Here is a 27,195-nt window from a genome sequence, read left to right on the forward strand (position 1 = left end):
TCCTGTGTAACACAGGCCAGAGAATACCTTTTGAACTAAAACAGATCTTTAAAAATAAACAAATAAAAAGACCCCTAACATTTGCCTTGGTACAGTATGGCATTTTGGTTAAGAAACTAGAATGATACAAAATTAATATGACACACATTAAATCAATTAAAAACCAGCTAACGGATAGGTCTCAAAATGTAATTGTAAATGGGGAATCATCATCAAGTGGGTGTGTTTCTAGTGGGGCCCTGCAGGGACCAGGTGTGGCCCTACACTATTTAACACATATCAGTTAAGCTCAAGGGATTCTTGAGGCATCATCTAGTTCTAGTCCAGACCCCAGAGGCAGGACGAAATATACCTAGATCACCCCTCACCAGTGTTTATCTAACCTGTTATTTCTTACAAACATCCAATGATGGGGATTCCACAACCTCCCTGGGTAACCTATCCCGTGCTTAGCTATTCTTTAGATATAATTTTTTTGTAATATCAAACCTAAATCTCCTTTGCCACAGATTAAGCCCATTGCTTTTTGTCCTGTCTTCAGTGGACGTGGAGAAAAGTTGATCCCCATTCTCTTTATAACAGCTCTTAATATATGTGAAGAATGTCAGGTTCCCCCTCAATCTTTTAACTGTTTCTCATAGCTCAGGTTTTTGAACCTTTTAGCAGTTTCATTGCTATCCTCTGGATTCTCTCCAACTTGTCAACATCTTTCAAAAGTGTGGTGCCCAGAACTAGATACAATACTCAGGCTGGGCCGAATACAGGGGGAAAGTTACCTCCTGTGTTCTACAGACAATACTCCTGTTAATACACCCCAGAATGATATGGGCATTTTGGCAACTGCATCACACTGTTGATTTATATTCCGCTCTTACCCCAAGATCCTTTTCAGCAGTTCTACTTCCTAGCCACTTATTCTCAATTTTGTACTTGTGCATTTGATATTTATTTCCTGAGTGCAGTACTTTGCGTTTGTCTTTACTGAATTTCATCTTGTTGATTACAGACCAATTCTACAGTTTTTCAAGGTCATTTTGAATTCTAATCCTCCTGCAAAGTGCTCAGTGACCTGAAAGAAAACAAAATCACTACTGATAAAGTTTGCAGATGACAGAGACTTGGGGAGTGGTAGGTAATGAAGAAGACCGGAAACTCCTAATGAGCAATCCAGATTTAGTGTGACCTCCTGTGTTATGTGGGCTAAACAACTCCTCAAACTGCAGACAGGATTCAAATCTGCACAGGGAAATCCTAGTGGATTTCCAGCCCAATGCCTTAAGCACTCAGCTAGGAAATGTACAGGTACAGCCACTTTTACTCTCCACTAAGGAAGCAGAGAGATTTGAACTCTCAGCCACCACAACTGGAAGCAGGAACCATAACCCTATGCAACCAAGCTAACTTGTCCTCCTCCCACTGGTGGAGTAGAAGGGCCTCTTTAGTGCAACTCCACCTCAACCCCAGGAGCATGAAGGTGAAAAATGGAGCAAAATATATTTTTCCTCTTTCCTAATTTTCCAGTGTTGAGTCTTTGGTGGAGATAAATGGCAGGCGCTCTGTTGAATCCTAGGAAATAAGTGTTTGCTCCTTGTAATCCTCCCATTTCTTTGTTGAAAGGTACAGAGCTTTGCTTGTTTTTCCTTCTACACAAGCAGATTCATGATATCACAAACACTTGGCTCAGCTTCACGGTATTAAATGGTGCTGTCAGACTGTGCACAGGAACAAGATTCTTGCTAGTCCTCTTATTCTTCATGGTGGTTACAAGTAGCAGATGTTGTCTTGTGCGATCTGTGAGTACTGACTATTTTGCTCTGCATCCATATGTATTGAGATTGTTATATACAGCTATGTAATTATTCTCCACTGTCCTAGGCAGATGGAATGTAATTGTTTAAATTGTATCCTGTGTACACACTTGTTCATCATCCTTTATTCAATTTCAACAATCTGAAAGGCTGCTGGAAATGACTCGGGTTTGCGTTAGCCCTAATTGCAGAGTTCAGTGATGGTGAAATCTCCCTCAGCGTGTTTTGCTTGTTACAAACTGATGGGAACATGTGAGACAGCAACAAATGAAGGCACATTGTTTCTCAGGGTTTCCTTATTTTCCTTCCTTTCCTAACTGTTGCTGAATCTTCAAAAACTCACAGCAGGCACTTTCTCTGCATGCAATACCGAGTGGCAATGAAATGTAATACTGTATGAAAGCTGGGTCTATAGCACAATAGAAAAATCACATGTACGGCTAACTAAATTTTGTGCACGCAACTTCAATTCAATGTTTTGAAAATTCAGCCCTCTATCACTTTGAATTCCAAAATATTTTCCCCAGAGGGCTATGTTGATGGCCCTTTCATTATCCCAGCCAAGGAGTAGCATTTCTCTGAGCCTGAACAAAATGATAGAAATGAGTTGGCCCCAGAAATCTAAATTCTTTAGAAGACAATCATTGAGATTCCTTGAAGTGGTACATATAAGGGAAATATTGAAATAAACTCTCTCTCTCCCACACTGTATACACCATTAACATGTCTATCTCCTTTTTATGTGGTGAAGCAATAAACTCTGACCAAATTGAATCATATTCTATCAGTCAATCTGTCATTGAGGCTAAGCAACAGGTGTTCAATGTGCTTTTAAATATGGTGAAACTTCATATGCAAGCTCAAGGGTGTTATAAACATTAAGTGTAAATAATAATATTGAAATAGCACCTTTAGTTAAGATGCTTATGTAAATAAGGAATGTTCAAAAATTGCATAAAGATTTTTATATGATCAATTGAAATGAAACACCGATAGAAAGTATTTTTTTAAAAAAAACATATGGCTTCACTTTTCCGTACACTTACTTATGGATGTGAAGATTAAAGACCAAGAAATGTGTGCTATGAATTTCTTTTTTAAAAAGCAACTTGTTTTTCATTCTGTTCTGTAAACTGATTGCACTCAGACTATTGGCAAACCATCATGCTGCAGATTTTCAGTGCACAAGAAGGTCTCTTGTTAGATAGAAGAGTCCTTAAAATACTGTAAAATGTATCTGTTCTAAATGCATTAGTAATAGGGTATGTTTCTACATGCAGGCAGGCAGAATGCTGAGGAGTACAGGGGCATCTGCCTGAGCATTGTTAAAGCATTTAGAGACAGACCCATTTCCAAAGTCTTCCCACAGACAGGAGGCCCTTTTGGAACACAAAAAATAATCCAGATTTTGGGAATCAGGCCTGGTTAGTGTAATCTCTAGAATAAATGAGTGAAGTCCCTCCTGAAAGGTCTTCAAACGCTTGGGCTTGTTATTCAAACAACACTCAATATAAAACAAGAAAACAAAACCTGATGTGTTGTAACAATGCATCCGGGAGATGAGCAGAGCATGGAGCAGAAACAGACTTCCTAGAACACTTCTGTGTTTATAGGCCAAATCTATGATGGAGGCCTGGAGTCTGTCAATAATATCTATTAAATATCCCCAAACTTGGTTATGCAGAGTTAAGCTTGCTTAGTTGTGCCTTATATTCTTCCAGGAGGTTGTGTTCAACGACCCTCAAATGTCTTCATATTCTGGTATTCAGAGTTCACAGATTAATGATTCACAGATATCAAGGCCAGAAGAGACCATCATGATCACCTCCTCTGTAGTGCAGGCCATAGACCTTCCTGAAATAATTCCTAGAGCAGATCATATAGAAAAAAAAAACCCAAACAATCTCGATTTTAAAAAAGGGTGAGTGATGGAGAATCCACCACAACCTTTGGTAAATTGTTCCAGTGATTAATTACTCTCTCAATTAAAAAATGTGTGCCTTATTTCCAGGTTGAATTTGTCTAGCTTCAACTTTCAGCCATTGGATCATGTTATACCTTTGTCTGCTAGATTGAAGAGCCCATTATCAAATACTCATTCCCCATGTAAGTACCTACAGCCTGTATCAAGTCACCCCTTAATCTTCTGTTTGTTGAGATAAAAAGACTGAACTCCTTAAGGCTATTACCATAAGGCATGCTTTTTAATCCTTTAATCATTCTCATGGCTCTTCTCTGAACCTCTCCACTTTATCAATATTCACACTGAGCTGTGGACACCAGAGCTGGACACAATATTCCAGCAGCAGTCGCACAGTGCCAAAAAAGAGAGGTAAAATAATCTCTCTACTCCTACTCATGAGTCTCCTGTCTAAGCATCTCAGGATCACAATAGCCTTTTTGGTTACAATGTCACATTAGGAGCTCATGGTCAGCTGGTTATCCACCATGACACCCAAATCTTTTTCAGAGCACTGCTTCCCAGCAGAGAGTCTCCAATCCTGTAAAAATGTCCTGTATTCGTTGTTCCTGGTTACATCTGGCCATATTAAAACACACATTGTTTGCTTGCTTGTGCTCTGCAAATTTTAGCAGTGATGATTTTATGTTATCTTTTAGGCTATTGACAAAATGTTAAATAGAATAGGTCCAGGAACGGATCCCTATGGGACCCCACTAGAAATACATCTGTTCGATGATGATTCCCCATTTTCAATTATATTTTGAGTCTTATTGGTTAGCCAGCTTTTAATCCATTTTATGTGCCATGTTAATTTTACATTGTTCTAGTTTTTCAATCAAAATGCCATGTGGTACCATGTCAAATGCCTTACAGAAGTCTAAGTATAAAACATCAATATTATTACCTTTATCAGTCAAGCTTGTAATCTTATAAAAAAAGATGCCAAGTTATTTTGTCAGGATCTATTTTACATAAACTCATGTTGATTTGTATTATTTACATTACCCTCCTTTAATTCTTTATTAATCAGGTCCCGTATTAGGTGCCAAATTATTATGCCTAGGATTGATGTCAGACTAACAGTTGTACAAGTATCCAAATCATCCCATTTACCCTTTTAAAATATTGGCAAAACACCATTAGCTTTCTTCCAATCTTTGAAAAGTTCCCCAGTTTTCCAAGCCTTACTGAAAATCCTCATTAACAGTCCAGCAAGCTCCTCAGCTAGCTCTTTTAAAACTCTTGAATGCAAGTTATCTGGACCTGCTGACTCGAAAGCATCTAACTATAACAGCTGCAGTTTAACAACCTCCTGGGATACCAGTGGAATGGAAAGAGAGTGTTATCATTATATGATGAGACTACCTTATCTGTTTTGTCCCCAAACATAGAACAAAAATACTTATTAAACATTTCTGCTTTTTCTACATTGTTATTGATAATTCCACAATTTCCATCTAATAATGGACCAATACCATTGTTAGGATTCTTTTTGTCCCTAATATACTTAAACTCCTTATTTCCATTATCTCGTCTGTTGATAGAATTCTCATTGTCCCTTTGCTTCCCTTATCAATTTTCTACAATTCCTAGCTTCTGATTTATATTCATTACTCTCAACTTCCCCTTTCTTCCATTTATTTTTTTATAGTTGCCTTCACTTCCCTCTAAACCATGTCATTTTTAAAGCCAAGATGAGCTTCTTCCTCAATTGTGGCATTGTAGCTTTTGGGGCATCTAGTAAAGTGTTCTTAAGCAATCCCAATTATTATTCACATTTTTTATTAAATTTTTCCTCCCAGATAATTTGGCTCATAATTGTTTTTCCATTACAGAATATTGCAAAGGGCTGTGGCAGGCAGGCCCAGGGGAGAAGACTAAAGACCAAGTAGAAATTGTGATATGGTGGGGGTATATGTGTATGAGACATACTCCAAGGCCAAGTGAAATCATTCCATTAATTTCAGTGGGATTTGAAACAGGCTTTTTAATGTCTGGTGCATCTGTTCTGCCTCCTTTCCTCAGCGCCCCCCCCCGCCCCCAAGGGAAGTCCTTTGTCATGGCTTCCCCCTCTCAGGCAGCCACTGCCTCCCTTCATTAGGCAAAATGGCAGTTATGGGGTTCCATGGTAACATGAGCTTCACTTGGCTCTTGTCAAAGAAAGTTAACAAACCAGCTTTACTGTGCTGAGATTCTCCCACTCAGACAGTGCCCAGAAGACTATAAGTTGTTCTTACCTACAATGTTATACAGAAATGACCATTAATGTTGCTCTGTTCTCAAGAAAGAGCTCTGAGAAAATGTCCATGTCTCCTGGCTTTTTTTCCTATAGAAATCTTATTGTAATGATGACATTTTATTGTGTGGAAAGAATTATTCACTTCTGTGAGTCTTGTTCACATGCTAGTGCACAGGCAGACTACATAGGACATATATTTTGTGAACCACATGTATTAAAAATGACTCAAGCCCCATCAAATGCAGAATGGGGAATTGTAATACAACAGGACTGACCTTGCTCTCCACTATTCAAATTGACTAAAATCCCATGTTAGTCCTTTAAGGCCTAACCGTGTCCATCTCTACATGGGTGACTTATTAAAAAGTGCACCTTCTTCCTCTACAGATCCATACCCTGGGTGGATCCAGAGTCAGATTTGATTACTTGAGGGGCCAAACCAAAGTTCTTATTCTTCTTGCTCCCTTATGTCCTGCAGAGCACAGACAGGTGTGAGGGAAGGAATGGGGTTCCATTACGACTCATTAATCATCAACTAAATTGTTGCTTAAGTTCTGTGTGCAGGGCCAGATTCTGCCCTGATTATAAGTGTGCAGTTGCATTGCTATTGGTGAAGATGTCTAGGTAACTTAGGGCAGAACGTGAAGGGAATTTATATGCACTGGAGTAACCAAATGCAGAGTGTTGCATACAGAATGTTTATTAAGAACATAAGTACATAAGAGCGGCCATACTGGGTCAGCCCAAAGGTCCAATCAAGCCCACTATCCTGTCTTCTGACAGTGGCCAATGGCAGGTGCCCCAAAGGGAATGAACAGACAGGCTATCATCATGTGATCCATCCCCTGTCACCCAATCCCAGCTTCTGGCAAACAGAAGATAAGGACACCACTCCTGCCAATCCTGGCTAATAGCCAATAGCCATTGATGGACCTATCCTCCATGAATCTATCTAGCTCCTTTTTGAACCCTGTTATTGCCTTCACAACACCCTCTGGCAAGGAGTTCCAGAGGCTGATAGTACGTTGAGTGAAAAAATACTTTCTTGTGTTTGTTTTAAACCTGCTACCTATTAATGTCATTTGGTGGCCCCTCATTCTTGTATTATGAGAAGAAGTAAATAACACTTCCGTATTTACTTTCTCCACACCACTCATAATTTTATAGATGTCTATCCTATCCCCCCTTAGTTGCCTCTTTTCCAAGCTGAAAAGTCCCAGATGATTCATAGACTCTAGGACTGGAAGGGACCTTGAGAGGTCATCGAGTCCAGTCCCCTGCCCTCATGGCAGGACCAAATACTGTCTAGATCATCCCTGATGGACATTTATCTAACCTACTCTTAAATATCTCCCGAGATGGAGATTTCACAACCTCCCTAGGCTGTTTATTCCAATGTTTAACTACCCTGACAGTTAGGAACTTTTTCCTAATGTCCAACCTAAACCTACCTTGCTGCAGTTTAAGCCCATTGCTTCTTGTTCTATCCTTAGAGGCTAAGATGAACAAGTTTTCTCCCACCTCCTTATGGCACCCTTTTAGATACCTGAAGACTGCTATCATGTCTCTTTTCCAAACTAAACAAACCCAATTCTTTCAGCCTTCCTTCATAGGTCATGTTCTCTAGACCTTTAATCATCTTGTTGATGATGAAATACCAGCCGGAAAGAACACGACTGATTTTTAGATCCCAGGGTGATTTTGAAGGGCTGTCAGTTTGGAAAAACAAACACAAACATTGTCACTTGTGAGTTGATCTGACAACCAGTGAATCAAAGTAATCCCTATGTTTATAGAGAATGATTCTCAAGGCCAGCGCTTCACTTTGACAGAAACATTAGAGGGTGTGGCCAACTCACAGATACCCAGGATGAGATATTCCAGACAACACAGGGCACATAGGGATTGGAATGGTGAAAACGTTATCAGGAAGGGTGCTGGTATTTATGACTGTGACAGCATAGCAGCATTCACACTGGTACCTGCTGGCCTTCAGCCATGCTTGAGATTCTACAAACATGCCTGACTGTCCTTGAATTTACTGTGTCCTGGAAGCAGTAATTTCAGGACTGGTATAATAAATTTGTAAATATTGCCAGGTAGTATTTACAGACACACTTGGGCCCTGGGTTATACCTCCAAGAGCCTCCAGCGGGTCTGGCTCTGCTCTCAGGAAATGGGCACAAACACAGACATTGTGGGAAATGAATAAATGGATACAAATCAGACATCAAGAATTATAACATTCAAAAACCAGTCGGAGAACACTTCAACCTCCCTGGTCACTCAATTACAGACCTCAAAGTCGCAATACTCCATCAAAAAACCTTCAAAAACAAACAGACTCCAGTGAGAAACTGCAGAATTGGAATTAATTTGCAAACTGGACACCATTAAATTAGGCTTGAATAAAGACTGGGAGTGGATGGGTCATTACACAAACTAAAACCTATTTTCCCCTGCTAATTTTTCCCCTACTGTTACTCACACCTTCTTGTCAACTGTTGGAAATGGACCATCCTGATTATCACTACAAAAGTTTATTTTTCCTCCTGATGATAATAGCCCACCTTAACTGATCACTCTCGTTATAGTTGTTATGGCAACACCCATTTTTTCATGTTGTGTGTGTGTGTGTGTGTGTGTATATATATATATATCTATCTATTTTCCTACTGTATTTTCCACTCCATACATCCGATGAAGTGGGTTTTAGCCCATGAAAGCTTATGCTCAAATACATTTGTTAGTCTCTAAGGTGCCACACATACTCCTGTTCTTTTTTTGGGAAGAATGACCCACATACCAGAGGATCTCTCTTTTCCGATGCAGAAGGTACACAATTGCGACTTGCCAAAGCTGAATCACATATGCCCAAAGCTGTGATTTTGGAGATTTTCTTTCCAAAGGGAGGCGGTGGTGGTAAAAAAAGGAAACAAAAAAAGAAAGGCAAAAGCATGTTCTGCAAACTATAACATGGTGCAATTTCTATAATTACATGTCATCACACGTTGAACTTTCAGTGTCCTCAACAGCAAAAATCAGTGTCTGAACACTTTTAAAAGATTTATCAATTAAGTAAAATCTCACTTGAAAAATAAAAGCTTACTGTGGGAATTGGTCCTGCTTTGAGCAGGGGGTTGGACTAGATGACCTCCTGAGGTCCCTTCCAACCCTGATTTTCTATGATTCTATGTGTGGAATAAAAGCCTTAGTATCAAACTGTACGTGTTTTTCCTGGCTTTCCAGCAGAGAAGCAAAGTATCCAAATTAGCACAAACCAGGTTACAGGACTGCCCCACATACAGGAAGAGGCCATTTAACACATTTCTACCCTAACAGTAACCATTCTAATGCAAAACAGACAGGACTTCCTGGGGCAGGGATATCTGCCACGCTCCCGCCACACAAGGATCCAGCTAGGAAGATTAAGCTGAGTGCACAGGCCTCTGAGAGGTCCAGCTTCATGAAGCCCTCTAGCCCAGTCTCTGTTGGGCACAATTTCCAAAGATCCAGCAATTCTCATGATTTAGTCCCCAGGTGAGGTGTCAGCCTGGGAAACTTCACCCCTTCTCCATACCTTTCCCTCCTCCACTCACTATCCTGGACCTCAGAAACTTTCATCAAAAGAGGTACACACCTGTAAACAGTCTCAGATTTGATGAGCTGCGAAACAATTTAGGTGACGACTTGCTGACCAGCTCCAGACACAACACACCCTGACACCATCTTGCTCTGTTGACAACATGGTAGGCTTACTGTTGTATCAACCAAGCAAGGTACTAACAAACTTCTACAGAACTTTATTTTTAAATATTTTTTAAGTAGGAAGAAGCCCTCCTGAGATACATAGACACAAATGTTCATGGTGAGCCTTCCTGTCGCAGTGAGGACACAGTGTGGATACATGATGACATGTGCGATATTGATGCGAGTGATTTAGGTGATGAACTGAAAGCCCTTTCAAGATTTCAGCAGGATCAACTCCAAAGACTGTTCTGGAATATATGTGCACAAATAAGATGATCATCCTCTTTCCAAATGCTTTTGTTGCTGTGTGCATACTTCTAGCACTCCAAGCTGAAGTTAATAAAAACACATCTATGCTCCACAATGACACAGGAGAGGCTGGTCGGCCTTGCAACCATCTCAATAGAGCATGAGCTGGCCCAGACTGTGGACCTTCAGCAGGAAGCAGTTCAAATCTTTGCAGCCAAAAAGGCACAGAAAGCACGACTTTGATTATTCAAACAAATAAAAATGTGCCAGTGTTTACTATGCAGACAAGAAAAGTTACATTTGCTGTTCAGGCATTTGAAAGTTAAGTGTTACTTAAAATTTGTGAACAAGGCATTTTAAGTTGTTAATTTTCCTTTATTGGGGTAGGTAGCAGAGCAGTACCATGAGAGGAGTAGAACACGAAGGCAGAATTGAGACCTTTCAAAATTTTGGCCCAAATGAGGGGACATGGGGGCGTCATTTGAGCTCCCCGCCTCAGGTGCCAAAATGTTTGGGCTGGCCCTGATAGTGACCTCTGGCCAGCAGGGGCAAGTGGGAGGCAACCAGCCATGTGACAAGAGTCCAAGTCAAAGTAAAACAGGAAAGACTTGATTACTTCTAGAGACCAAAGTTGTCTCTCGTAGGGTGGAATGGACACTTATCCTGGAAAGCTTGGAGCAAAGCTCCTGAACCTGTCACAAACGCGGACGTGACAGCTGGGCAGCTTCACTGCGAGACAGTGGCCAGATCCAGCAGTATGTCCACTGGCAGAGATCAGGATCAGTCTCTGGTGCCAGGTGTTGTTAGAGTGGTACCGGTGTGGTGCTCTGCTTTCTCCAATGTTGATATCACTCAGCTGCATGCATGTGTTCCCTCTGTGTGCTGCCCCAGCTCTGCGCAGATAGCTGACACAGCAGACCCGATGAGAACCCCCAATAACCACAGAGTCCAGTAAGATGCAAAGTCACGTCGGCTAGGTTTATTGCGACCTCAGACACAATGGCAGTTCCCTGTAGGTTTCTTAGCCTAATTCAGGGCATCCTACGAGAAAGTGCCTCTTGGCAACGGACTCAGCTCAGTCAGTGGTGGGACTTTCCACTGCCCCCTCGGCCGGACAAAGACACCGCCCCAGGGGTACATTCTTATACACAGGTACAAACAAGTTACACATCACACCTGACGTATTGAGGGGCCACCCCTCTACGCAGCGAGGTTCAACCCCTCTACGTATTAAGGTGCCGCCTTTTACCTTGTACATGTTGGTTCGATCAAAACAACTCTATCCATCATTTTACCCTTTTGCCCCTGTCATTGGGATGGGTCAGCCTGTCCTTTTATTATCTATGGAATGTTTCAGTATAGTGTATTCTAGTGCTATGTTTATACTTCAGTATGCTAGGTGAATATATGTTTATGCAGCATCAGCCCTTTTCTTGCCAGCTTCTGTGAACTGAGCCGGCCTTCAGCTCACAGCTAAAAAGCAAAGTGAGGCTAAGTCTTGTTCATTACTTTAGTTCAGGCCTCAGGCCTCATACTGGGCCTTTATTAGGGCCTGCACTTACTACACCAGGGAACGACCCTGGTGTTACACTGAGAGCCTGGGAGAGGAGAATCAGGCCCACAAGGGGCAGTACAATCAGAATGGATCTTCTGTCACTTTCAAACACATACTCGTAACAAGAACAACACTTTCCAGGATTGTCAGGGAGTCTAGCCTTTGGGTCTCACAGACTGACAGCATTTGACTGATTCTGGCAAGCAGCAGAACTAGCATGCCTTGGGCTTTTCCAGCCTATGGTAACCTTCTGCCTGTCCGCTTCTCCTTATCTTTGGCATAACTAACAACCATCTTGGGAAACTCTGCTGAGCGGTCTTGTTTTGCTGTTAGCGGAGGTCAGAGATGTCCCTTCCGAGGAACATTTCCTGTGTTATAATGAGCCCCAGATAGCTGGTAGATGTATCCAATAATAAATGACCATTATTCAGCCATATTAGCTGTACACAGAGCCCACTTTGTCTCCTACATGCAGGTTCCAGATTGCAACAGGAAACAGACTGCTCTGCCTGTAGAGCCATATAGCTACAAGTTCCAATTTGGAATTCATTTGGAGTTCCCCGAGTCCAATTTGGAATTCACTCCTTAAGGAAAGAGGAGGATGGAGAGTAAAGATAAAGTTTCCATCTCTCCAGAACAACAAGGACTCAGAGTCCCAGTCACTCAGGGCTGGAACCTGGCTCTCCTACCTGCAATCACTAGACAGCTGCAGCCTGGGCAGGAAGGACATGCTCATTCCCTGCATCTCAGCTCTTCCATCAGGAGAATGAGACAAGGATCTTTCCTGTCGTTGGAACAGGGCCATATTCATGATACAATATGTATTCAGCCCCACAAGGTCATCACGGAATGCATCAGTTACAGCCCATTTCAAAGCTAGAAATTCTATCTTTCCTGAATCACGGTGATAATTCTTCAGTTCTTCTCTGCTGTAGTTTGTGTTCTTCCCCCCTAACAGAGGAATCTTGGTTTACCTTCCAGACATTGGTATGAGATGGCACCTAATCCCTTACTGGAAGGATGTACATGTAGAATAAAGGGTAAGACAGAATGAGGTTAGGCTATTATTAATGGCTATACCAGGGAGGCAATTAGCTGGTTTAAAAAATTTTTGGTGTTGCTCAGTCCAGGTAACGGACTGTTTGGAGGGATCTGTCCCTTGTCCTTTGGCTTTCCTCGAGTCCACTTTTGATACTGTTGCATGTCAGATTCCAGTGGAAGAGTCAACAAGTCATACAATGGCTTTGCTATTCGAGAGAAGTCTTGAATGTACCTTTTATAGCAAGGTGTGGCAGCTTCCCGAGTTCTCCTATCATGATCTTTTCAAGAGCATGGACAGCTAAAGTGTCTGCTAGTTACTTCTTACAGAATCCAGCAGCACTACCATTTCCAGGTAAGGGCTTGCTCATTCTCTCTCTCTCTCTCAAAAGGTCACATTTAGAAATTTTCAGTTTAATTCCACGTTTCTGTAACTTTTGCAATAAACTCCTGACATTCTCCATGTGTTCCAGGGGCAGCTGCACACAAGGATATCACCCACAAATGGATTACACTTTTCACCAGTGGGAGCCATATGGCATTCCTCTGTACACCGCTGGAAGGCAGCAGGTGCATTTGTTTAAATGAATCGGATTCTAACCTGTCCATACAGGCCCCATGTCGTAATGAATGCTGTGCGGTGCTGGCTTCGTTCACCCATGAAACCTTGATGGTAGGCCTTCCCTTGATCTAAGCATATATTTAGAAAGGGGGGACAAGGGTAATTCTAGGCCTGTCAGTCTGAAAAGCAGTTGGTCCTGCTAGTGAAGGCAGGGGGCTGGACTCCATGACCTTTCGGGGTCCCTTCCAGTTCTATGAGATGATAATATATGGAGATATACCTATTATTATAAAAAGATCCCAAGTAAGATAGTGAACTGGCTGATAATTGACTTGATTAATGTCATTAATGCCAATCATCATGGGTTTTTGGAAAATAGATCCTGTCAGACTAACTTGATAACTTTTTTGATGAGATTACAAGTTTGGTTGATAAAGGTAGTAGTGTTGGTGTAATATACTTAGATTTCTGTAAGGAGTTAGATTTGGTGTCAGATGACATTTTGATTAAAAAACTAGAAAGATATAAAATGAACATGGCACACATTAAATGGATTAAAAATTGGGTACATGGCTCAAAATGTAATTGTAAATGGGGAATAATCATTGAACGGGTTTGTTTTGAGTGGGTTTCTGCAGGAATTGGTTGTGGACCCTATGCTACTTAACGTATTTAATAATGACCTGGAAGAAAACATAAAATCATTACTGAGAAAGCTTACAGATGATACAAAAATTGGGGGACTGGTAAATAATGAAGAAGATAGGTCCTGATACAGAACAATCTAGATTGCTTGCACCCGGTTTGCCAAGCAAACAATTTTTGTTTTACTATGGATAAATGTGAATATATACATCTAGGAACAAAGAATGAAGACCATACTCACACAGTGGGGAACTCCACCTTGGGAATTAGTGACTCTGAAAAAGATTTGGGGTTTGAGGTGAATAATATGAACTCCCAATGCGACACTGTGGCCAGAAGGGCTAATACGATCCTGGGATTCATAAACAAAGGGGTCATGAGTAGGAGCAGAGAATTTATTTTACTACATATTTGGCACTGGTATGACCACTGCTGGACTACTGAGTCCAGTTCCAGTGCCCACAATTCAAGAAGGATGTTGATAAACTGGAGAGGGGTGAGAGAAGAGCCACCATAATGGTTGAAGGATCAGAAAATCAGCCTTATGATAACTGAATCAAGGAGCTCCACTATTTAGCTTAACAAAAAGAAGGTTAAGGGGTGACTTGATTATAGTCTAAGTACCTATATGGGGAACAAATATTTAATAATGGGCTCTTCAATCTAGACATGCTCTAGGAATCATTTTGGGGAAGCTCTCTGTTAACATAAGAAAGGAGGAAAGGACTATATATGGGGAATGTTCTGTTCTGTGTTTTTCTGATTTGGGAGTCTACTTTGCTGCATTACTGCTGGATGGAATGCATGTTCCATTCTCCCACTGGAGGAAGATGAAGTAACTGCTCAGTTCAGCACGTCTAAGGGCTTGCTCAGCCCTCCTTTAGCAGAGCTTTTTAACTGCACTCCATGCAAATGTACTTACTTTATTTTTATTGCAATTATTATAGACTTTTCCCTGGTTCACATATCTCCCAAATGCAAGGCAAGCCTCACTGCCCCTAATGACTATCTTCAGCCCCGCCCTGTGAATGAAGGAAATACAATCCCCATGGCACAGGTGGGAACTGAGACACAGAGAGCTACTGGCCAAAGGAAACACAGGGAAATTATCTCTGAGTTGGGAAATGAACTGAGCTCTCCCAAGGGTCCGTCCAATGCCCTAACCACAGACCATTCTTGAATGATTTGTTATACATAAGAACGTCCATTCCGGGTCAGACCAAAGGTCCATCTAGCCCAGTATCCTGTCTTCCGATAGTGGCTAATGCCAGGTGCCCCAGAGGGCTATCACTGAGCTCTGCTATTTACTCTGACAGTACACATTCCTGTCTACTTCTTTCACTATCAATTGAGTTTGGATTCACGGTTATCAGAATTTCTTCAAACTCTGTAAGCATGGAAGGGAGTTAGCTTTACAAATTTTCCAAGGTGCCAGGTAGATTTTAAAGCTGAAATCTAAAACTAGATGATAATTACAGCCAATATTAGAGAGGAAACTTACTGAATAACCCCTTTTTACTGAGTCCATGAGCTTACTAAAGTTAACATAAGGTTCTTTTGGGGTCAACTTTTAACTTGAATAGTAGTTCTTAAAATAGGACACTTTGGTTATTCTTCACCAATCAGCAATTTATTAATTCACCAAGAGCCACATCAATATATCATCAATAGTTCACCAATCAAGCACAGTCCCAGCTGATTATTAGTGTGTGTAGTACATACCTAGAATAAGTCTTGCAAGCAACTGTCAAAGAATAGGGTTGAGGCTCAGTGATTACACCAAGGGACAATCTAAATCACCAAAATGTCTTATTATATTTACTTATGATCATCAATTCTTTCATACTTTGCACTTTTATCACTCTTCTTGTACTTCTCCAAGATATAAGAATGTACTTGTCTCTGAGGGACTCCTGTTTTTGAGTGGATTGGTCCAAAAGGGGCAAGTTTAAAGTATCAAAAGCAATTTCTTAAAGTTACAGTTTAAATCTCTCTGAGGTCAATTTGCTTGGACTTATACATGAGAGCATGCCTTCATTCAAAAATATGGTCATTTGATGTCTCAGAGAGTGCAGACTTAAATCAAGAGAACTCCAGTTATTTATGTTAAAGACCAGAAGGGGAAATACAATCTTTGAAATGAAATCTCACCACTTCCTCTTATCCTCTTAACTCTGGGACGTGAGGAGAATCCTTTCCACCTGGCTGGTCCAGGTGTCTGTCACACTTGTGATTCTGCAACTTCCTTATGGTATCAGTCAACTCTGGGGTCCCACATGACAACATCAGTTTTGCATAAAACCCAGTTTCAGGGCTCATTGTAGGGGACACCTTCTCATGCATACTGGGCACCCTCTCATGCATACTGTCAAATGAGTGCTCAGATTGCAGCTCTCTGTTTATCTGCTGCTTCCATTGATATCCAGTAGATGACAATGTTGTACAAAAAAAATCTTTATCCTTTTCTTGTCAGAGATTTTTTTATTTTGGATTTATCTCAAGGATTTCATTTCAATATTAGCCTACATTGTTAATTGGAATTTCCTCCTTTTTAAGCAATTCTTTTTTAATAGTCAAAATTATACCCCAATTTAGATCTATCAACATTCCTTCTTTCTGGTCCCATGCAATTCTAGAGTGCCACAATTATTTAACATGAAAACCGACAAAGTCCCTTATAATCTTCCAAATGTGATGGACATACGTCCCACAGTCTTTCCTGATACATAAGGATTTCATGTTATTTAGAGTTTGCAACAGAACAAGAGACATAGCATTCATACGGAGAGATGTGGTCTGACTCATAGTGCAGCTTCTTTTTTGGAGCGAAAGACTATTGTCAGGGCAAAACAGATTATACAGGATACAGAATCATAGAACTGGAAGGGACCTCGAGAGGTCACCTAGTCCAGTCCCCTGCACTCATGGCAACACTAAATATTATCTAGATCATCCCTGACAGGTGTTTGTCTAACCTGCTCTCAAAAATCCCCAGTAATGGAGATTCCACAACCTCCCTAGGCAATTTATTCCAGTGCTTAACCACCCTGACAGTTAGGAAGTTTTTCTTAATGTCCAACCTAAACCGTCCTTGCTGCAATTTAAGCCCATTGCATCTTGTCCTATCCTTGGAGGTTAAGAAGAAGAATATTCTTCCTCCTCCTTGTAACAACCTTTTACAATTTATGTAATTGAAAACTTATGTCCCTTCTCAGGCCTGGTCTACACTAAGGCGGGGGGGGGTGTTGAACTAAGGTACGCGACTTCGAAGTACCTTAGTTCGGGCTACTCACCAGTCCAGACGCCGCGGGAACAAAGTCCGCGGCTCCAAGGTCGACTCCACCACCGCCGTTCGCGGTGGTGGAGTTCCGGAGTCGACCGGAGCGCGTGGGGAGTTCGAACTATCGCGTCTTGATTAGACGCGATAGTTCGAACTCCGAGAAGTCGAACTCTCCGCGTCGACCCGCGCGGTAAGTATAGACCTACCCTCAGTCTGCTCTTCTCCAGACTAAACAAACCCATTTTTTTCAATTTTTCCTCATAGGTCATGTTTTCTAGACCTTTAATCATTTTTGCTGCTTCCCTCTGGACTTTCTCCAATTTGTCCACATCTTGCCTGAACTGCAGCTCCCAGAACTGGACACAATACTCCAGTTCGGCCTAATCAGCATGGAGTAAAGCGGAAGATTTACTTCTCATGTCTTGCTTACAACACTCCTGCTAACACATGATGTTTGCTATTTTTGAAAGTGTTACACTGTTGACTCATATTTAGTTTGTGACGTACTATGATCCCAGATCCCTTTCTGCAGTACTCCTTCCTAGGCAGTCATTTCCCATTTTGTATGTGTGAAAATGATTGTTCCTTCTTAAGAGGAGTACTTTGCATTTGTCCTTATTGAATTTCATTCTACTTACTTTAGAGCATTTCTCCAGTTTGTCCAGATCATTTTGAATTTTAATCCTATCCTCCAAGGTACTTGCAATCCCTCTGTTTGCACACGATACAAAGCTCAATCACTGATGAAGATATTAAACAGAACCAGACCCAGAACTGATCCCTGTGGGACCCCACTTGATATGTCCTTCCAGCTTGATTGTGAACCACTAGCAACTACACTCTGGGAACGGTTTTCCAACCAGTTATGCACCCACCTTACAGTAGTTCTATCAAGGTTGTATTTCCCTAGTTTGTTTATGAGACAGTCATGTGAGACATTATTAAAAAGCCTTATCAAAGTAAAGGTATAACACATCTACCGCTTCCCCCCATCCACAAGGATTGTTACCCTGTGAAAGAAAGCTATTAAGTTGGTTTGCCATGATTTATTTTTTGATATTTGATTTACAAGGCAAACAAGTGTATTTTTTGGGTGAAAATGCATGATTTGGATTATCTTGGGTAACAGACAGTTTTGGACTTTACCCACATTTTGGATTTGGAATCCTTATTTGGATTTCACGAGAGAGTGTTTTTGATCCACCAGTAGTTTTGAGTCACTTTTTTCCCTATACTCAGGGGTTATGAGATCCAGTTCAGAACTTGATTTTCAAGCCATCAGGAGCCAAGAAGCCACGTGCAAATCATCAGAACAATTACTGTTATTCGGCAAGCAAACAATCAGATGCAGGTACCATACTTACATGTGTAAATGAGGCAGAAAATGCCACAAAGCCGCTAGAAAGTCAAACCTTTTTGTGGTGTGTGTTTTTTTTAAATAGTTATCAGGTGCTTTACAGTTAACTCATCTGCAAAATACTATAAGTATTAAAAAAATCCATTTAAACTTTCCCCACTCCATGAATATGTATGGACATAGGGAACATCAGTAATTCGTACTTAGCTCAGTTACAAATTTAGGCCAGGACCCTGCAGTGAGACCCACAGAGGTGAACCCTTGTGCTCACATACAGCTTGTTTGCAGGAGCAGTTCCATGGTAATTCTGACCAGGGCAAAACCCCTCTCCCTACATACATGTGCTTTTCAGCAAATATGCATTATCAGAGCACTGTACTTTGAGCCTTCATCACGTTCATCATATATATTGAATTCATTTACCAGAATTAGTGTACAGAGCAACACAGGTGTTACTGTCTCCCAAGTAAAGCATCATGATAAAGTTTTCATGCTAACAGGTTGGAGTGTTTCTTAATGGAGCCTGCTAATTGCCCTCAAAATACTGCACTTCTTTTACAAAACTTATATTTTCTTCTTATCAAAAGAAAGCCAGATGGCAGATACTTGGTCTAAGGCATTCATCTGTTCCTGACTGATTTGGTCTGGCAAATCTGATGGTCTGGCAAATCTGATGTTAATAGCCTCTGCCCAGGTAAGGCTGCATCTGAGATCCCTCTCTAAGGCTAATTTTGACTCAACACTTCCCTTGGATATATATATATATATATATATATATATATATATATATATATATATATATATATATATATATATTTTTTACTTCCCCTCATGGTGCTACAGCTTTTGGTCATATCTTATTAGCAAATAGCATAAGCACTGGCAGTCCCAGGTCAACTGCATAGGCACTTTGACATTTACAGGCTTGAAATCTCTCTTTATAAAGTTGGTGCAGAATTGTCTAACATTTCTGACTCCCTCTAGCAGACCAGCTAAAGCCCTAGCTACACGGCGATACATACAGAGATTTGGACAATGGCACTTCTCTCTCTAATCCTACCGACAATTGCTGGCCTTGATCAGGAATCCCTAGGTGAGGTTTTCTGGCTTCTGTTAGCAGGTCTGACCAGATGATCTAACCATGATCATTTCTGGCCTTAAAGCCTACAGATCTCTGAAAACGTTTATGGTGCTTTTCCCATTTGTCAGTGAAGCTGGCTGCAGCCTACACTAGATCAAGTGGCTAGCTACAGTTGAGCAGGCCTGAAGCCAGCCCCTCTGCAGCTCTGCTCCAGGAGCTTCTTAACAGCTCTGTGCTGGCGTCGGCTGGGGAAGCCAGACCCCGAGACTCCGACCAGGCCATCGTATGGCCCTGCTGTACTGAAAGCACTTTCTGTTCAGTGCCTTGTCTCTTCAGTGCTATGATATGATCACCGATGCAAATGTTAGGTATTCAAGCTCGATCAATGTCTTTTGAAACTGCCTCACCAGATAACTAGCACATTCCTCCAAGTGCCTCTGTGACTGTTTCAAAGATGGAAACTTAACACATTTGACAAGAAAAGTGATTTAAAATTATCACTTAATATACATAAGTCTAATATACTAGTGTATAAAAGGAAAATTGCTACCCTCACATCTCTTTACTTGTGACATTTTTTATGCATTAGCAGCGCACAATGCCATTAAACCCACCAATGGCCTTTCTGTGTCCTTACTAAGGAACAGTGATTAGGGGAAGAGTCATAAAACCTACAAGAGCAGTTCTTGCAAAGCGTTGCAGGTGTGAAGAAAGGTGATAGATGACCACATCTTTCAGTCAGCATGCAGAAGATACTCAATGACCAGGGGCGGCTCTAGGAATTTGGCCGCCCCAAGCAGGGCGGCATGCCGCAGGGGACGCGCTGCCGGTCCCGCGGCTCCGGGGGACCTCTTGCAGACATGCCTGCGGAGGGTGCGCTGGGAGGGCGGCAGGCGGCTCTGGTGGACCTTCCGCAGTCATGCCTGCGGGAGGTCCACCCGAGCCGCCGGATCAGCAAACCCTCCGCAGTCATGCCTGCGGGAGGTCCGCTGGTCCCGCGGCTCCACTGGACCTCCCGCAGGCATGACTGCGGAAGGTCCGCTGGAGCCGCCTGCCGCCCTCCCGGTAAAATGCCGCCCCAAGCGCGCGCTTGGCGCGCTGGGGTCTGGAGCCGGCCCTGGCAATGACTAAGAATGTCCATCACAGTTCTCACAAATACAGCAGTAATGGAGAGTAGGTCACATGGTTCCCTAATTAACAGGGCAACAATTTCAAAGCTTTCCCACTTCAGCATATTTTTGTCAGCTGTATTTTAATTAATTAATTAATTAAATAGCTAGACTAGCTCTTATACAGCATTTTTCGTCAGTAGATTTCAGTGTTGTACAAAAGGAATGGCTCGTTATCCCTGTTTTAAAGATGGGGCCATAAAGAGGCAAAGTGACATGGCCAAGGTCACCCAATAAGCCATTGGCAGAGCCAAGAATAGAACCCAGGTTTTCTGAGTCCCAGTCTCATGCTCTGTCCACTAGGCCACATTACCTACCTGGCAAAAAAAATTTCAGAGTACAAGATTCAGGTTGCTGAAATTCACTACACTTGAAATTCATCTAATTTCCTTGATATTTGGTGTTCTATTGATTGGCTGGACTAGGGGACTCAAGAACACAGAATCTTGTACTGCTATAAAATGAGAGCTTGATAACAGACCCATCATTTATCTTTGCAAGTCCACATAGGCTTAAACTCATTGGTAAGTTAGTGGCTTAATCACGGCATGTGCTGTATTAAATCATTTCTTCACTAGGAGAAAAAGGAGAAATAGCAAAGACTTAGAGGGTTATGGGCAAATACCTGAAAAGCTCAGAGCTCCTGCTCATAAAAATCACAAGGGTTTCCTTCAGCTGCCTCAATATGCAATTGTTGCATCTCCTCAGCAGTGCTTTAAAACTAAGGGCACGTGCCACTCATACCCTAAGATACAGCTGCACATCTACTTCAGGCCATGTGCAACAAGACATCGAAAATGACACATCTTTTCAATGATTAGGTAAAAGCATGGCTATACCTTAAAGGTGACCTTGCAGGAATGGCTCTTGGCCTTCTGCATTCATTGCATCTCACAGGCAGTGCCAGCTAATGTTTCTTCTAACTATGAACCCTGCAAGCAGTCAGGTTTGACTGTTCCTATATAGTTGCCCATTTTCCAATTGCAGAAAATCAAACACCCTTTCCGAGCCCCTGCCCCACCCCTTCCCAAGGCCCTGCCCCCACTCACTCCATCCCCTGTCCCTCCACCACTCGCTCTCCCCCACCCTTGCTCAATCGCTCATTTTCACCAGGCTGGGCAGGGATTTGTGGTGTTAGAGGGGGTGACGGGCTCTGGGGTGGGGCTGTGGGGTTCAGAATGCAGGGGAGGGTGGGCTCTGGGAGGGAGTTTGTGTGCAGGAGGGGGCTCAGGGCTGAGGCTGGGGGTTGGGGTCCAGGAGTTTGGGTGTGGGAAGGGGCTCAGGACTGGCATTATGGGGTTAGAGTGTAGGAGGGAATTTGGGTGTGGGAGGGGGCTCAGTGCAGGGGCAAGGTGTTTGGGGTGTGGGAGGAGTGCGGGCTCTGGGAAGTACTTACCTCAGGTGGATCCCAGAAGCAGTCAGCATTTCCCTCCAGCTCCTAGGTAGAGGTGCGGCCCAGCAGTTCTGCGCACTGCCCCCGTCTGTAGGTGCTGCCCCCACAGCTCCCAGTGCTTGCAGTTCCTGACCAATGGGAGCTGCGGAGCCAGCGCTCAGGCTGGGGGCAGTGCATGGAGTCCCTGTGACCACGCCTCCACTTAGGAGCCGGAGGGAAATACCGACTGCTTCTGGGATCCAAGCAGAGCTAGGGCAGGCAGGGAGCCTGCCTGAACCCCGTTGTGCCGCTGACCAGACTTTTAACAGAGCCGCCAGGATCCCTTTTCGATTGGGCATTCTGGTAAAAAAAATTGACACCTGGTAATGCTATGTTCCTATCTCCAGGATCAGGCTCTGGAAGCTAAGCCACCCCCCCCAGCTATACCTGTGCAGCCTGATTGACTTCTGATTTTTCCCTCACTGACACCTGTGTCTCCACTGCTGGGAATGGGGCTGCACACATGCCGCCAGGACGCAGTGTGGTCAGCATCAGCTTTATGCTCATTATGAGACACAAGACAGTGTCCTGCTTGACTGTCTGGGCCCAGAGCTTTTTCAAGGCTGGCAGCTAGAAACAGCATGCTTGTATACAAACTGGGTATGGAAATCAGTGAAACATCATGAATATCTATCCAGAACTCACTAGGCTGTGCCATCTCTGTGGTTTGAGAATGTATTTACCTTTCTGTAATGTTACCATTCAACCCCACAAACCTCAGCAGGTCAAAGTCAAGACTAAATATACATGAAAAACTCAAAGAATCTCAAACATTCAAAACTATAGAAAGTCACATCTAATGCAACCAAACTTATAGAATCGTAGAACTAGAAGGGACCTCGAGAGGTCATCTAGTCCAGTCCTCTGCACTCAAGGCAGGATTAAGTATTATCTAGACCATCCCTGACAGGTGTTTGTCCAACCGGCTCTTAAAAATCCACAATGATGGAAATTCCACAACCTCCCTAGGCAATTTATTCCAGTGCTTAACTTCCCTAAGCCTGCACCCATAGAGGTGTCCTGAGAAAGTCAAACTCACACCACCCTCCTTGCACAGCTGAGAGTCTCAATTCAGTGCAAACCTGAGACTGGGGCTTGGAGCAGCCGAAGTGCTAGCTGGCGTTACAGAATGCACAACTGAATGGGGCAGACAGGGCCAGCACATAGACCCACCACAGAGGTAGAGCTGTGCACCTGAAGCCTGGTATAACAGTGCTGCAGCATGCATGTGCTCGTGGTCAGGAGCCACTGGAGCAGATGGTGGCTTTGCATTGTTGACAAGACTGAATTGAGGTACAGGCACTCCAGGCTCACACTCAGGGTTCCAGCCTCTGGACCATGGTTTTACAGCAGAAGCTGAGCTTTGGATACATTTCTAGACCACAGGGTAGCAAAGCAATGTTTAAAAATATGCCCCAAGTGTAACCAATGCAATGACCTCTACCTGAGTCTGCAGAGTGCCTGAAACAATAGCTCCAAAAGTGGGAACATCCTCCCGCATCACAAGGCAGTGTTAACTCCAGAGTCTACTGCTGTGGGGAGCCTGACACCACCACCCCCCCAGAGGAGGGTTCTGGGTGGCAGGTGATGAAGAGGGTGATCCCTGCAACATCCTGCCCCCTGCTGCTCCAAGTGGTGTTGGGGGGGAACCAGGCCAGGGCAGAGGCATGAAGGGTTGCCAGTATTGTGTTGCCCCAAAGGCTCCAGATTTCCTTCATCTGGCCCTGAATGGAGTTGTTCTCAGCTGGCATTGTACAAAGCAGAACAGGCTTCCCTGAGTGCTCCTTGAGCGTAGGGCTATGGTGAACTGAGAGCAAGATGTGCTGTGCTGATGGCAAGAGCAAAACAAGGGCCAGACCTTCCCCTCTCATGCCAGGCATGGGCCAGTCTGTGCTGCTCATGGAACTGTGGCTGAGGATCTGAATGATTTGATCCTTTGCATGGAGCAGGCTAATGAGTATGGGGTCAATACATAATTTCCTGTCATTGCTCATGCCAGGTAGTCACTACTGCTATTCACAGTAAGTTAGTGATTTTACAGTTTGTTTAAGGAAATACAGTAAGAAAGGAGAGGATCACTAGTGTTCCTCAGGAAACTGGCCATGTAGACGGTGTTCACCTGGATTTGGTTGTGTAGGTCATGACTCTTTAAGAAATAACATTTAGTCTGTGTGCACTGCTAGAGAAGGGGGAATGCTACATGACCTCCTCTCACAAAAATGAGGCATCCTTGACTATTTTTTATGAATACTATACCAGTTCACAGCAGATGTACCTAGTCTGTAAAGTACTATATGGACCATCATTTCAAGTCTGTTACATGAATGGAGTAACTTTATTGATACTTACATATCTTCTGGAGTTGTAATTGGATAGGCTGTGCATATAACGCTTTGTGCAGTAATCCCCACACACAAACCAGAATTGGTACCTTTGATGGAAAATCTTCAAGCAGTGACAAACTCTACACAAAATTTGCCTACAGCTTCAGCTGGCTACTGTGGCATTCTTCACTTCATGGCTTACATTTGTATGTAGTGTTCTGGACTGTGAAACATTAGCTGTCTTTCAGTCCGGTGTCACAGGTAATGATCTCTTCAGATCAGATTCTTAAGGTTGAAAAGTACTTTGGGACCCTTCTGGATAGAAACATGACAAGAGACATTTATTATTTACTCCATTTTTCACTGTTAAGTAGCTGCCATGTTCTACTCTAGGGATGGCTACATCTCAGCTAGAGATGTGACAAACACCACATTTTATGTATTGTTTCTTGTACATGAATACAGTCCCACTGAAGGCATTTTGAATCACTTGGAGAACAGGAACATGACAGAGACAGATAGCAGCTAGTCCCATGTGCACGGCGCATCAGCTGAGACAATCAGCATTCAGCATGTAATCAGTCCTGTAACTTGTTATGCAAGCCCTTCATTTTAAGATATTGTGGAATATCATGAGTGAGCTAAAGACTGACAGTGTCCCAGAGTTCCTGTGAAAATATCTAGCCAAAGCTGTGTACAGATTTTGCAAGGCTGAAATTTCCCACGGGAATGCGAAAATTACTATTCCAACGAGAACCACTTTTAAGGAGAGGCCCTGGAAATCCATGACACTATTGTCAAATGTGTTAATCCTCTATATGCAGGCTCTTTAGCCATGTGCCATTGTACTGCACATGCTCAAATGCCTCTGACTTCTCAGTTTAATGTCATTAGTGTGGAGATCCTGTGGTGGTGGATCACCGATCTTTAAAATTCCTGCAACCAGAATGCAGAAAGCCCAACAAGAGACTGTTGCACTGGCTTGGGCCTATATATGAGGCCAATATCTTTATGGTAAAATAGTAAAAAGGTGTGGTTCTCAGCATCAGTGTTATGTGAATGCCAATCTTCTGGATCAAACTCTTTGGGAGGGGTGTTGCTCTTTAGGATTCAGCAATTTCATAAACCAGAGGCATTCCGAATCCTCTACAGTAGATGATAACTGGTTATCAGCCACTGTCATTTCCCCCAGGGCAAATCCTAGATGCACTCCATGTCATTATCTGGGCTGCAGGCTGCTCCAATGCTCCCCAAGAGGCTCTCGTAGACTGAGGAGGACAGAAATCCTGAAAGGTTCTGGGGAACAGTCACAAGCTGATACTGTTCTGCTCTGAGGATTCAAACAGTGATTCCTCATTCTGGTCTCCTAGGGCTCTGCTACTGCAGCTCATCTGCAGGAGTTCCAGATCAGAATGGCCAGATGTGTGAACAGACTCTGCTGGATGAGCAGGGCCCTGCTGTGACCTCTGGCTAGGACCCTCTCTGGATGCTGCATGTTTTCAGAACTGAGTCATGGCAGAAAAAGCCCAAACTGCCAGACATGTTTGCTCGAGAACTCCTGACAAGAAACAGCAAGCCGCAGCCTCTGAACTAAGTCTCACAACAGCTATCCACTGACCACCAAAAAAGCGGCTGGGATGCTTGAACTGCACAGAGCTGCTGCGGAAACGCCGTAAGAGAGCTTCAATCTCAATTTCCTACACAAGCTCCAGAGCCTGAGATGGCATTTGCTCCACATACAGCCCATGCCAGGAAGTGTTGCCAGATTGCTATCTCGGGGAGCACCATCCCCGAAGAGTGCTGTGCAGCAATGCTCCCTCTGGAAGAGCGCACAGGTGTACTGAGATGGGCTGTTCAGATGAGCAACATACACCGCTGCTCCTGAGAAATACCAAGGGAGGGCAGATTTAAAAATGCAATCTACTCCTATTCACACTGCATATCAGACCACCTCTTATTGCCTGGAAGCTCCTGCTCGTCTTACTCAGGCAAAACTTCCATTGAAGCCAACAACCCTTATGCATTCCCTGAAATTCCTTTTGTATACATATCCACAGCATCAGCTAAAACACAGCTGTTCCTCATGCTGCTCATGGGTGGGAGGTGCTCCCTGCAAACATCTGCAGAGCAACCTTATTATCTTCCTCCAGATCCCTCCTTAAAATACTTCTCTGCTGTGAGGCCTACAATAAACTCGACAAGAGTTACACTGCTGATGTGTTGTGACAACAGGCTGCCAGATGCTATTTCTTATCTTGTAGTTAGACTGTGAGCTCCTTAGGGCAGGGACCCACCTATCACACTAAGGTTCTGGTCCATGTCTAGGGCTCAGAGGCATTATTCCAATACAAATAAAGCTAATGATAACCAACACCTGCAACAAGCAGAGCTGGGTTTTCAAAGTTAGGCCTGTGCTATTGAATATCTAGGTTTGCATGAACCTGATGGAAATAAGCTGTCTGTAGGCAAATCAGGTATTTGGGTGCCTATAAGGCCTGTTGTGCACCTCCCTGGCTATTTCCATGGGTAGTCGCTGATATGGCTACTGGACACTTGCACACACAACTTATGAATGTACAATGTACAGAGATCTGGCTTGTAATGCAGCACTGTATTAATGGGATGCCATGTTAGAGTGATGGTTTAATTCTTTTATAATATAGGACATCTCTCTAAAAATAATGTAAGAACAAAACCATCTGACCGACAGCATTTAGCTCTTTAGCACAGACATTGCTTTAGA

The sequence above is a fragment of the Mauremys reevesii genome, linkage group 4 (genome assembly GCF_016161935.1).
Source record: "Mauremys reevesii isolate NIE-2019 linkage group 4, ASM1616193v1, whole genome shotgun sequence".
NCBI lineage: Eukaryota > Metazoa > Chordata > Testudines > Geoemydidae > Mauremys > Mauremys reevesii.